The sequence below is a fragment of the Heptranchias perlo genome, chromosome 18 (assembly GCF_035084215.1).
Source record: "Heptranchias perlo isolate sHepPer1 chromosome 18, sHepPer1.hap1, whole genome shotgun sequence".
Taxonomy (NCBI): domain Eukaryota; kingdom Metazoa; phylum Chordata; class Chondrichthyes; order Hexanchiformes; family Hexanchidae; genus Heptranchias; species Heptranchias perlo.
This window is the reverse complement of record NC_090342.1, coordinates 39,588,712-39,601,762: the sequence shown is the minus strand read 5'-3', so window position 1 is coordinate 39,601,762 and position 13,051 is coordinate 39,588,712. Positions and strand designations below refer to the sequence as shown.

The 13,051-nt window shown below is 47.5% G+C and overlaps 1 protein-coding gene across 6 annotated transcripts in view; it reads left to right on the top strand.

The window, feature by feature from the left end:
* The window catches only part of LOC137334786 (FYVE, RhoGEF and PH domain-containing protein 4-like), a 252,962-nt gene that overhangs the window by 164,623 nt on the left and 75,288 nt on the right, over positions 1-13,051 (top strand). The window lies entirely within an intron of this gene.

The window sequence follows — 13,051 nt, the reverse complement described above, 5'->3', positions numbered from 1 at the left end:
TCCACGCCGTCCGCCGCAGAGACGTGGAGCCCCCCAACACGGGGTTGTTGCACGCCCACCTGCACAGCAGGAGGGAGGGCTACCGCAGAGAGAGACGCATCGCAGAGGGCACTACCCTCGCCACATGGTCCACAGACCGAGGCGAAGCTCCCCGGACCTCTCCGAGCAGCAGTGCACACGGAGGCGCAGATTCGCTCAACATGTAGTCGTGGAGATCTGCAGGCTCTTTCATGCCGAGCTGCTCCTGGCTGGCCCCAGCAACAAGTGCTTACCTGTCGCTGCCAAAGTCACCACTGCCCTCCGCAACTTCTCCTCCGCATCCTTCCAGGGTGCAGCCAGTTACACCGCCGATGTCTCTCAGTGGTCTGCGCGGAAGAGCCCTGCAAATACACCTGCACCTACTCTGCAGTAACACGATGGGTGGCATCAGTGGTGGGTCCTCATAGTGATACCCAGGAGCGGGCATTATTGGACACAACAGACAGGATTCGCGGAGACATGGCAGTGGTGGTGCCAATATAATGTGTGCTGTTTGTTGCTCTGAAATTCAATATAGGTACCACCCATGGCAAACCCTCCGACACCCTTGTGCACCCCCTTCATGCTCACGAAACATTTGCCTTACGCTGCCTACTGCACATATGTGATGCATGCCCTGTGGCTGCAGCACAGGTGGTGGCAGGTTGAGTGAGGCTGGCCATGAGGGAGATGCACGAGAGGGTGAGTATGGGAGAGAGCCATGAGATTGTATGAGGATTGGGTCGCGTGTTAGTGGCAGGATGAGTACTGGCGAGATGAGTAGGTGGAGGTAAGATGAGGATGGGGTTTGAGTGGGTATGAGGGGTGATGTGACAGAGTAGTGTTGGCGGTGCCGAAGGAGATGTGGGATTGGGGCAGCGTTGTGGCAGATGGAGTGTAGGGGATAGACTTCGTGTTCTCACTGTGGCTGACCTACTGAGGTCATTGCAGCGCCTCCTGCACTGTATGCAGGTGGGCGATATGTTGGTTGCGCAGGTGACCCCCTCTGCCACCTCGAGCCAGGCCTTCTTGGTGGCAGAAGCTGGCCGCTTCCTCCCGCCCGCCGGGTGGAAGATCTCTGTCTTCGCCCTCCTCCTCACCCCATCTGATGATACCTGGGGTGAGGCAACATTAAACTGGGAGCAGCCTTCCCCCTGGGCTGCTCCATGCTGAAATTTGTTCCATTGGTTGCAGCATCTGTCAGTGGAGGACTGCCCCTTTAACTAGAGAGCCTCCAGCTGACAGATCGTACTGCGCATGCGCAGCCCGCCCGACGCGCAGACCAGCAGCGTGGACCCCGGAGGAGCAGGTAAGTGGCTCCAATTAGTGGATTGCCTACTACGATCGCGCGGGCAACCCACTAATTTCACCGAGCGTGTTGACCAGGCTCCCGAAACCCAACCCGCCGAAAACCCGCAGGCCTGGTAAAATCGAGCCCATGGTATCCTGGGAAGGAGGGGAAAGGAAGTGAAAATGTCACCTCTTTTTATTAGGTAAAATAAATAACCAATCTCTGTTTAACAGGGCACTCTAGTGTTCTGGCAACACTGATTTAAATAGGCAATATGTAGAGGTAAATGGAGTAATGCAGTGTTGAATGAGCTCAGATGACTAACTCCATGAAATGTATTTTTCCACATAAATGTTACTGATTGCATTTCACTTTCCTTTTAGAACATTAAGTCCTAGAAATTTGATAGTGCTACACTCGTTTTTCAGATGCAAAATGAGTGCAATATGGTGAGCAGGGCATGTGCGGTCATGTGCTGGAAGTGCGCTGCCCGCCATATTGGTAAAGGCAGAAAAAGAGGTGTCCAGGGCCCCGCGCCTGCCCTTTGCAAAATTGGGCTGCCCTGGATGCAGCTGGCAACGGGGCCAGCTGCATTCAGGAAAGCATGGTTTACATACTGTCTAAGCAGCAGTCTTTATAGGAATGCTGGAGACCACCACCAAAAAGGTAATTTTTTTTAAAAATGCTTACCTGAATATGGGGCTCGAATTTAGCAGGCCTGCGGGTTCCCAGCGGGTGGTCCTCCGGGAGCGTCGAAAACGTGGACGGCGAAATTAGTGGGTTGCCCACGCGATCGTAGCAGGCAACCCACTAATAGGAATCAATTACCTGCTCCTCCGGGGTCCACGGCGCTGGCCTGCGCATCGGTCGGGCTGCGCATGCGCAGTACGATCTGTCAGCTGGAGGCTCTCTAGTTAAAGGGGCAGTCCTCCACTGACAGATGCTGCAACCAATGGGACAAATTGCAGCATGGAGCAGCCCAGGGGGAAGGCTGCTCCCAGTTTAATGATGCCTCACCCCAGGTATCATCAGATGGGGTGAGGAGGAGGGGGAGGACACAGATCTTCCCCCCGGCGGGCGGGAGGAAGCGGCCTGCCTCTGCCACCAAGAAGGCCTGGCTCGAGGTGGCAGAGGGGGTCACCTGCGCCACCAACATATCGCCCACCTGCATACAGTGCAGGAGGCGCTGCAATGACCGCAGTAGGTCAGCCGCAGTGAGAACACGAAGTCTTTCCCCTACACTCCGTCTGCCACAACACTGCCCCCACCCCACATCTCCTTCGGGACCGCCAACACTATTCTGTCACATCACCCTTCATACCCACTCACACCCCATCCTCATCTTACCTCCACCTACTCACCTCGCCAGTACTCACCCTGCCACTAACACGCAACCCACTCCTCATACAATCTCATGGCTCTCTCCCATACTCACCCTCTCGTGCATCTCCCTCACGGCCAGCCTCACTCAACCTGCCACCACCTGTGCTGCAGCCACAGGGCATGCATCACATATGTGCAGTAGGCAGCGTAAGGCAAACGTCTCGTCAGCATGAAGGGGGTGCACAAGGGTGTCTGAGGGTTTGTCATGGGTGTTACCCATATTGAATTTCAGAGCAACAAACAGCACACATTATATTGACACCACCACTGCCATGTCTCCGCGAATCCTGTCCGTTGTGTCCAATAATGCCCGCTCCTGGGTATCACTATGAGGACCCACCACTGATGCCACCCATCGTGTTACTGCAGAGTAGGTGCAGGTGTATCTGCAGGGCTCGTCCACGCAGACGACTGAGAGACATCGGCGGTGTAGCCGGCTGCACCCTGGAAGGATGCGGAGGAGAAGGTGTGGAGGGCAGTGGTGACTTTGCCAGCGACAGGTAAGCAGTTCGTGCTGGGGCCAGCCAGGAGCAGCTCGGCATGAAAGAGGCTGCAGATCTCCACGACTACATGTCGAGCGAATCTGCGCCTCCCTGTGCACTGCTGCTCGGAGAGGTCCGGGGAGCTGCGCCTCGGTCTGTGGACCCTGTGGCGAGGGTAGTGCCCTCTGCGACGCGTCTCTCTCTGCGGTCGCCCTCCCTCCTGCTGTGCAGGTGGGCGTGCAACAACACTGTGTTGGGGGGATCCACGTCTCTGCGGCGGACGGCGTGGACTGCGAGGCTGCTGGTGCTGGTCATGCTCTTCGTCCTCCGAGGGTGTCCACACACCACCCAACTGGCAGGTGTTGGTCTGAGGGGTTGTGCAGGGTAGGTGTGTGGTTCCTCGGACTGGGGCTGCGGTTTCGTGTCGGTCTGTCCTCTGGCTTGGCGGGGGGTGGTGGAGGGCAGGGGTTGCCCTATGTGACGCGGTGGCCTCCTGCGTGGGTGAGGGCTCTCCCCCGTGGAGCGCACCTTGGCACCTGCCACAGGCTGCTGGCTGCAACACGCCTGGTTGGAGGGAGACTGTTTCCCCCAGTGTGGGAAACTCACTGCCTTGAACCTAAAATCCCACACTTCCTCTTTTGACAGCTGCTTCAGCTCATTAACTGACCACAACGAGCAAGTTAAGTGCTCTCAAGTGGAACCCCGCTGGCTTTAATTGCCTGCGGGATTCCCACCAGCGGGGCTTGCGCGCGCAGCCCCGCACGTCAGCGCGGTACCCGGAAGTGGCCGGGATTTCGTCGCGATCCGGTCACGTGACCGGAGATCGGGATTTTCGGGGCCACCCCGCTGGTAACCCGCCGGAAACCCGACCCTAAAATCGAGCCCATGGAGTCGGGAGGAGCAAGAGTGTTCCTCCCAGGTGCACTGTTGCCGAACCCTGATCGGCCCCCTCCGAATCGCTTCTTCCCCTCTAGTAGGACCTATCTACGGGCTTCTGCCGATGATGCAATGGCCCGAAATTGAAATCCTCTTCGCCGGCCTTAACCTAGGATTGTTTAACTCTGCATTATCCCCGTATTATACTGGGACTCTCCTGCCAAATTTACTCCCATCTCAATGTCAATTTGGCATGAAAATCCTGTTACAGTTCAGTCAATTGCATGTCAATTTGGGTTATCCACCCTCTCCCCCCCACCCCACCCCAAGATCCACAAATTAGGAGGCTTGGCACTGAAGTAACTTTGGAATTGACCTGTGACTAAATATTGTTTGTTTTGCCATTGATGAAAGCAGGAAGCAGCAGTGACTATGCAGCGTTTTACAACAATGCATCTTTGTTAATTAAAATAATAGTTGTTTGTACAGATTCTTTTTAAAGATACATTAATTTATCCTGCAGATGTTTTTTTCTTAAACTTATCTTAAGCAACTAATACAAACTACAACTAATGGGTGCTGCTGTAGGTGAGCGAAGATATAAAAATATTCCAGTGGATGAAATATGTCCTAACTGCAAAGTTAACATAGAAGATATTGTGCATTTTATGTTGACTGTCCTATGTGTACTTGTTTGAGACATAAAGAAACCTGGATGACGAGTGTTGGTCACTTCTGTTTGTTTGGCAACACAAACTTCAAGTAGAAAGTGGGACTCCAACATAATGAATTCTGGCATTACAGTTATCTGTGAGCAAAACATTGAGGTCTTTTTAGAACTAGTATGTTTAGGATTTTGCATGTTGCAACTGTTTTCTGCTAGTGTGGATTATTTTATTATGGTGGAAGTTTTATGCATATAAAGATGTTATTCTAAAGAAAATCGAGCAAAATATAGAGGACAAGCAAAAAAAATAAAGGTCAAGCAAGGATATGAAAAAGAATAGCAGGTGACAAAAGGAAATAGTGAAAGATTTTATCCACATAAAAGGATAGTTAAAAAGTAGGGTCCTTCTTATGGAGGATGAAAGAATGGTGGAGACTGAACAAACAATTCAGTGCAAAGAAATGTAAGGTGTTACATTTTGGCAAGAAAATAAAGAGAGGACATATACACTAAATGGTAAAACCTTAAAAATTCTTAGTCCAAAAATTCTTAAGCAGTCCCTACATCTTATTCTGGGGCATGCCTATACTGCCCATTATCTAATCATATGATAGTGTAACCCTGGGGTGTAACAATACTATCCGTCTGTGTTATGAACTCGATATAGGCCCGGAAATTGCTGAAGAAATAACAGCGAGGCTAACAGGGCTCACTGTTATTTCAGAGCAAATGGAAGAGCAAGTTCTGGCGAGGGCACACGCTCAGTCAAACGCGGAAATCCGGAAATTGCTCTACCATTTGGCTGCTGGTTTGAAAGCTGTGCGGGAAGGACAGCTCACCGGCTGAATGAATGGACCAGTGTGAACTTGCTGCACTGCCCAGCTGGTAACAAACTAACCTCTCCATAAAAAAGGTACGCTGGGTTTTTTTTAGGTCTGAACTAACTTTTAACGGTGTGGTAAGTATTAATGACTGCGAAACAACCTCTCTGGCACTGAAAATTAACTTTTAAAAATGTGGAGTCTCATTACTTTTTAATTGTTGTTGGACATTTAAAATTTTAATTTTTTTACCTATTCTTTCTGTCTCTTTCATATCTGTCTTTTAATCTTACCCTCTCTTTATTTCATTTTCTCTAGCTGATTTTATAGTGAATTTACTAATCTATCTGACACGTCCTGGTTCTTAGTCTGTGTGGCTTGTCAAGGATGCTTCAAGCTGATTGGTTGAGGGGAGAGAGAGATCCTTTCCCTGCTTTCACAGCTCACAGAAGCTCGGGGAAGACTGTTGCACTTGTTTAAGGTCACCATTGAAGGAAATTACTGCCGAAAAGCCCGCAGATACTTAGTGGGTGAGATTTAAATCTAATGAGCGGCGGGCACTGTTGGTTCGCCGCTCAGAGCAATTTACGGGTCCTTGTGTCTTTCACATGGGCACTCCTCTAATCTTTCAGTAGGCACACTGAGAAACATTTGGCAAGACAAGAGCAGACAATAATTGATAAACTGCTTTAATTTACAGACAACAATTAAACGTACAGAGTAACTGTTATAATCAAAACTCACTTCCTTCATTTAACTTTAAACTTCCCCTTGTGAATAAGAAAAATTATAAACCATGCAGCCCCTCCAGTTAGTGAGCTAGAGACACTTGTTGCTAGTCCCTCTTAGCTTTGAAATAGACAAAGATTTACATGGACTTGGTTGGCACCAGTCTTGCAATAAACTGCCTAGGCCTTTCTTGCCTCTCCCAACTGATCGGCACACGTGGGTGGGTCTTTGTTCTGCCGCTTTCTTCTGGACAGGAAATTAGTGGCAGATCTCTGACCCACCCCTTGTCTGGGATTGGCTAATAAGTCGGCCAATTAAACTGGCTACCACCCCCCCCCCCAACACACACACACACACACACACACACACACTTACCGTGATCGCTAGAAACCATTTCCTGCTATTCTGAAACTCAGTGGGGTCTTCTTGACCTAATATATTAACATCCAGGTGGCTGGTTGGCAGATCACGCGGGCCAGCCACCCGAGAACTGTGGCGGGAAGCCCATTTCCAGGGTCAGGGTGGGGTTGCTCTGGCTGCGTGTCTCTCTGCCACAGTCTTGTCCACACCCAGGCAGCCCTGGAGAGGGAGCATGCATTGTCCACTGGTACGCTTGAGGCCTTCCACAACCGGTGGGCACCGCAAGGACTGAAGTGTTTTGTGGACACCAGGAATAATGGCCCAGAATTTGCTGGAGTGGGGCATCTCACGGCATACCCATTGGTTACATTTTTTTCCTCACCCTTCAGCTCGAATAATTTTTGCGCCCCAAATTGCTGGAAGTGCGAGCTGATAATGGCGCTGCAAGGTCAACGGGGCATCTGAGACCAATGAACGACGGGACCAATGAGATTTAAAGATAGAGAAAGAAACAGACGAACAACAAGGAAGGAAATAGGGTGAATTAGTGTCAGATTAGATACAGAGAGAGAAATAAAGAGAGGGAAAGGAAAATTGGATTAAGAGAGAGAGAACGAGAAAAAAGACAGAAAGGAAAAGTAAGAAAAAAACTTTAAAAAAAATTAAATTTTAAAAACCTCTAGGAACAATTTACTACCTGCAGGAATGAGACTCAATTGTTCCCTTTCTGGACCAGAGAGGTTGAGTGGCAACCCCTCAGATAATGAAGCAGTCCGTGCCCACACACAGCAAGACCTGGACAACATCCAGGCTTGGGCTGATAAGTGGCAAGTAACATTCGCACCAGACAAGTGCCAGGCAATGACCATCTCCAAAAAGAGAGAGTCTAACCACCTCCCCTTGACATTCAGTGGCATTACCATCGCTGAATCCCCCACCATCAACATCCTGGGGGTCACCATTAACCAGAAACTTAACTGGACCAGCCACATAAATACTGCGGCTACAAGAGCAGGTCAGAGGCTGGGTATTCTGCGGCAAGTGACTCACCTCCTGACTCCCCAAAGCCTTTCCACCATCTACAAAGCACAAGTCAGGAGTGTGATGGAATACTCTCCACTTGCCTGGATGAGTGCAGCTCCGACAACACTCAAGAAGCTCAACACCATCCAGGACAAAGTAGCCCGCTTGATTTTCACCCCGTCCATCACCCTAAACATCCATCCCCTTCACCACCGGCGCACTGTGGCTGCAGTGTGTACCATCCACAGGATGCACAGCAGCAACTCATGAAGGCTTCTTCGACAGCACCTCCCAAACCCGCGACCTCTACCACCTAGAAGGACAAGGGCAACAGGTACATGGGAACAACACCACCTGCACGTTCCCCTCCAAGTCACACACCATCCTGACTTGGAAATATATCGCCGTTCCTTCATCATCGCTGGGTCAAAATCCTGGAACTCCCTTCCTAACAGCACTGTGGGAGAACCTTCACCGCACGGACTGCAGCGGTTCAAGAAAGCAGCTCACCACCACCTTCTCAAGGGCAATTAGGAATGGGCAATAAATGTTGGCCTTGCCAGCAACACCCACACCCCATGAACGAATAAAAAAAATTGCAGGAACATAAATCTCATCATTAAAAGGGTCCTTATATCGTTAAATATGAGCCCTAACTTTCTGCGGTGAATTTAATTCATTTTAACAGCGCAAATGCAGCAGTTTCTCGACACTCGTGAGGAGGTCGACAGCGAGATCCAGTTTTTGCGAAGCTAGCGGCAGAGTGATGCAAATCGTCCAGCAATTTGTGGCGATTTGCAACTCAAAGCATATCTCTTCCTGACCACAAATTGCTGGGATTTTTACACACTAATAACAGCGGGCACTTTTAACTCACCATTATTTTCCCAGTAAATTCTGGGCCATTGTTACAATTTAGTTTAGAGTTTTCCTTTCTCTTGTTTAAAGTTATTAAAGAAAAAAAGATCTGTAAAAAACAAGAGCCCACTGTTGCCTGAGTCACTCGTAGAAACATAGAAAATAGGAGCCGGAGTGAACCATTCGGCCCTTCGAGCCTGCTCCGCCATTCAATATGATCATGGCTGATCCTCTATCTCAATACCATATTCCCGCTCTCTCCTCATACCCCTTGATGTCTTTTGTGTCTAGAAATCTATCTAGCTCCTTCTTAAATATATTCAGTGACTTGGCCTCCACAGCCTTCTGTGGTAGAGAATTCCACAGATTCACCACCTCCTGAGTGAAGATATTTCTCCTCATCTCAGTCCTAAATGTCCTACCCCGTATCCTGAGACTGTGACCCTTCGTTCTAGACCCACCAGCCAGGGGAAACATCCTCCCTGCATCCAGTCTGTCTAGCCCTGTCAGAATTTTATATGTTTCAATGAGACCCCCTCTCATCTAAACTCTAGTGAATATAGGCCTAGTCGACCCAATCTCTCCTCATACGACAGTCCTGCCAACCCAGGAATCAGTCTGGGATGCTGGACTTCGCTGCACTTCCTCTATGGCAAGTATATCCTTTCTTAGGTAAGGAGACCAAAACTGCACACAATACTCCAGGTGCGGTCTCACTAAGGCCCTGTATAACTGCAGTAAGACATCCTTCCTTCTGTACTCAAATCCTCTTGCAATGAAAGCCAACATACCATTTGCCTTCCTAAATGCTTGCTGCACCTGCATGTTTGCTTTCAGTGACTGGTGTACAAGGACACCCAGGTCCCTTTGTACATCAACTTTTCCCAATCTATCACCATTTAAATAATACTCTGCCTTTCTGTTTTTCCTTCCAAATTCCTTTCCAAACTTCACATTTATCCACATTATACTGCATCTGTCATGTATTTGCCCACTCACTCAACTTGTTTAAATCGCCCTGAAGCCTCTTTGCATCCTCCTCACAACTCACAATCCCACCTAGTTTTGTGTGGTCAGCAAATTTGGAAATATTACATTTGGTTCCCTCATCCAAATCATTGATATATATTGTGAATAGCAGGGGCCTGAGCACTGATCCCTGCGATACCCCACTAGTCACTGCCTGCCACCCCGAAAAAGACCCATTTATTTCTACTCTGTTTCCTGACTGTTAACCAATTTTCAATCCATGCCAGTATATTCCCCCCAATCCCATGTGCTTTAATTTTGCACACTAACCTCTTATGTGGGACTTTATCAAAGGCCCTCTGAAAATCCAAATACACCACGTCCACTGGTTCTCCCTTATATATTCTACCAGTTACACGCTCAAAAAACTCCAGTAGGTTTGTCAAACACGATTTCCCTTTCATAAATCCAAGTTGACTTTGTCTAATCCTGTTGATATTTTCTAAGTGTCCTGTTATCACATCCTTTATAATAGACTCTAGCATTTTCCCTCCTACTGATATTAGGCTAATCGGTCTGTAGTTCCCTGTTTTTTCTCTCCCTCCTTTTTTAAATAGTGGGGTTATTTTTGCCACCCTCCAATCAGCAGGAACTGTTCCATAATCTATAGAATTTTGGAAGATGACAACCAATGTATCCACTATTTCCATGGCTACCACTTTCAGTACTCTGGGATGCAGATTATCAGGCCCTGGGGATTTATTGGCTTTCAGTCCCATTAATTTCTCCAGCATTATTTTTTTACTAATACTAATTTCCTCCTTCTCACTAGTCCCTTGGTTCCGTAGCATTTCTGGGACGTTATTTGTGTCCTCTTCTGTGAAGACAGAACCAAAGTATTTGTTTAATTGCTCTGCCATTTCCTTGTTCCCCATTATAAATTCTCCCTTTTCTGACTGTAAGGGACCTACATTTGTCTTCACTAATCTTTTTCTTTTTACATACTTGTAGAAGCTTTTACAATCCGCTTTTATGTTCCTTGCAAGTTTACTCTCATACTCTATTTTTCCCCTCTTAATCAATCGCTTGGTCCTTTTTTGCTGAATTCTAAACTGCTCCCAATCCTTAGGCTTGCTATTTTTTTCTGGCAACTTTATATGACTCCTCTTTGGATCTAATACTATCCTTAATTTCTTTTGTTAGGTATGGTTGGGCCGCTTTTCCTTTTGTGTTTTTACTCCAGAAGGGAATGTATAACTGTTGCAATTCATGCATTCGTTCCATAAATGTTAGCCATTGCCTATCCATCGTCATACCTTTTAATGAAGCTCCCCAATCTATCATAGCCAACTCACTCTTCATACCTTCGTCGTTTCCTTTGTTTAGATTTAGGACCCTAGTTTCAGATTGGACTACTTCACTTTCCATCTTAATGAAGAATTCTATCATGTTATGGTTACTCTTCCCTAAAGGACCCCGCACATCAAGATTATTAATTAACCCTGTCTCATTAAACAATATCCAATCTAGGATAGCCTGTTCCCTAGTTGGCTCCTCAACGTACTGGCCTAAAAAAAAATCTCGTACACACTCCAGGAATTCATCCTCTGCAGTATTATTGTTAATTTGGTTTGGCCAGTCTATATGTAGATTAAAGTCACCCATGATTACTGTAGTACCCTTGTTACATGCATCTCTAATTTCCTGTTTGATGCCGTCCCCTACATTACCACTACTTTTTGGAGGCCTGTAGACAACTCCCACCAGTGTTTTCTGCCCCTTGGTGCTTCTTAACTCCACCCAGACTGATTCTACATTTTGATTTTCTGAGCCAATATCCTTTCTCACTATTGCTCTGATTTCATCCTTTACTAACAACGCCACCCCACCTCCTTTTCCTTTTTGCCTGACCTTCCTAAATATCGAATACCCTTGGATATTCAGCTCCCAGCCTTAGTCACCCTGCAGTCATGACTTTGTAATCGCAATTATATCGTATCCGTTTACATCTATTTGTGCTGTTAATTCATCTACCTTATTACGAATGCTTCATGCATTCAGTTACAATGCCTTTAGATTTGTCTTTTTAATATTTTTAGAAATCTTAACATTTTTCGTACTATGGCCCTATTTGTCTTATTACCATTCTTTCTTACCCGGACCCTATTTGTTACTGCACTCTTGTTTCTACACTCTGTCCCTTCCTGACACAATCTGGTTATCCTTACCCCAATCACTTTCCTGCACTGCTTCCGTGTCTTTTCTCTTTAGCATTCTAGATTTCTCTCCACCGGGACCCTCCCACCACCCCCTTATTTAGTTTAAAGCCCTATCTACCTCCCCAACGGAACAGCTCTCTCTTTCCCCAGTACTGGTGCCAGTGCCCCACGAATCGAAACCTACTTCTCTCACACCAATCTTTGAGCCACGCATTCATCTCCCTGATCCTATTGACCCTGTGCCAATTTGCTCATGGCTCAGGTAATAATCCAGAGATTATTACCTTTGTGATTCTGCTTTTTAATTTAGTCCCTAGCTGCTCAAACTCTCTCAGCAGAACCTTTTTCTTAGTCCTACCTATGTCGTTGGTACCTACGTGGACCACGACAACTGGATCCTCCCCCTCCCACTCCAAGTTCTTCTCCAGCCCGGAGGAGATGTGCTTAACCCTGGCACCGGATAAGCAACATAGTCTTTGGGACTTATGCTTCTGGCTGCAGAGAACAGTGTCTATCCCCCTAACTATACTGTCGCCTACTACAACCACCTTCCATTTTATTCCCCCCACTTGAACGGCTTCCCGCACCATGGTGCCGTGGTCAGTTTGCTTGTCCTTCCCGCAGTCCCTGCACTTGTCCACAAGGGTTGCAAGAACCTCAAATCTATTGGGCAAGTGCAGGGACTGAGGCTTCTGCAACACTACCTCCTGGATCCCCATACCTGCCTCACTCGCAATCACACCCTGACCACGTGTCAAGTCTAAAGTATCTAATCTAAGGGGTGTGGCTGCCTCCTGGAGCAAAAGATCCAGGTAGTTTTTTCCCTCCCTGATGTCTCGCAATGTCTGCAGCTTGGACTCCAGCTCTTCAACTCGGAGCTGATGTTCCTCGAGCCGCAGACACTTACCGCAGATGTAGTCGCACTGGACAAAAATGTCCATAAGCTCCCATATATTGCAGCAGCAATACATCTCCTGTTCTCCCATTATTTTATTTATTTAATTAATTAGTTTAGTGTTAATCAAATTATTTACCTCGTTTAATTTATTAAAGTAATTAAATGAAGTTTAGTTTTTAAAATTTAGTTATATGCTATATGTTAACTTAAAACTTAGCCCGCCGTCACTACCAATCACTTACCTGCCTCACCTGTGATAACACACTGCAGTTTTCTCATGTTGTCGCAGGTCTGCTGAAATGTGAAGTTTTTCTGTGGGTGTTCTTCTTTTGGGGGGTGGGTGACATTTCTGATGTGTCAAAATGGTAAGTTAGTAGCCATCCAGTAACTACATTACAAACGTGTGGCAAAAATGATAAATGACAAGGCAAGACCTGAGTTTGATAGGACAGTAAGC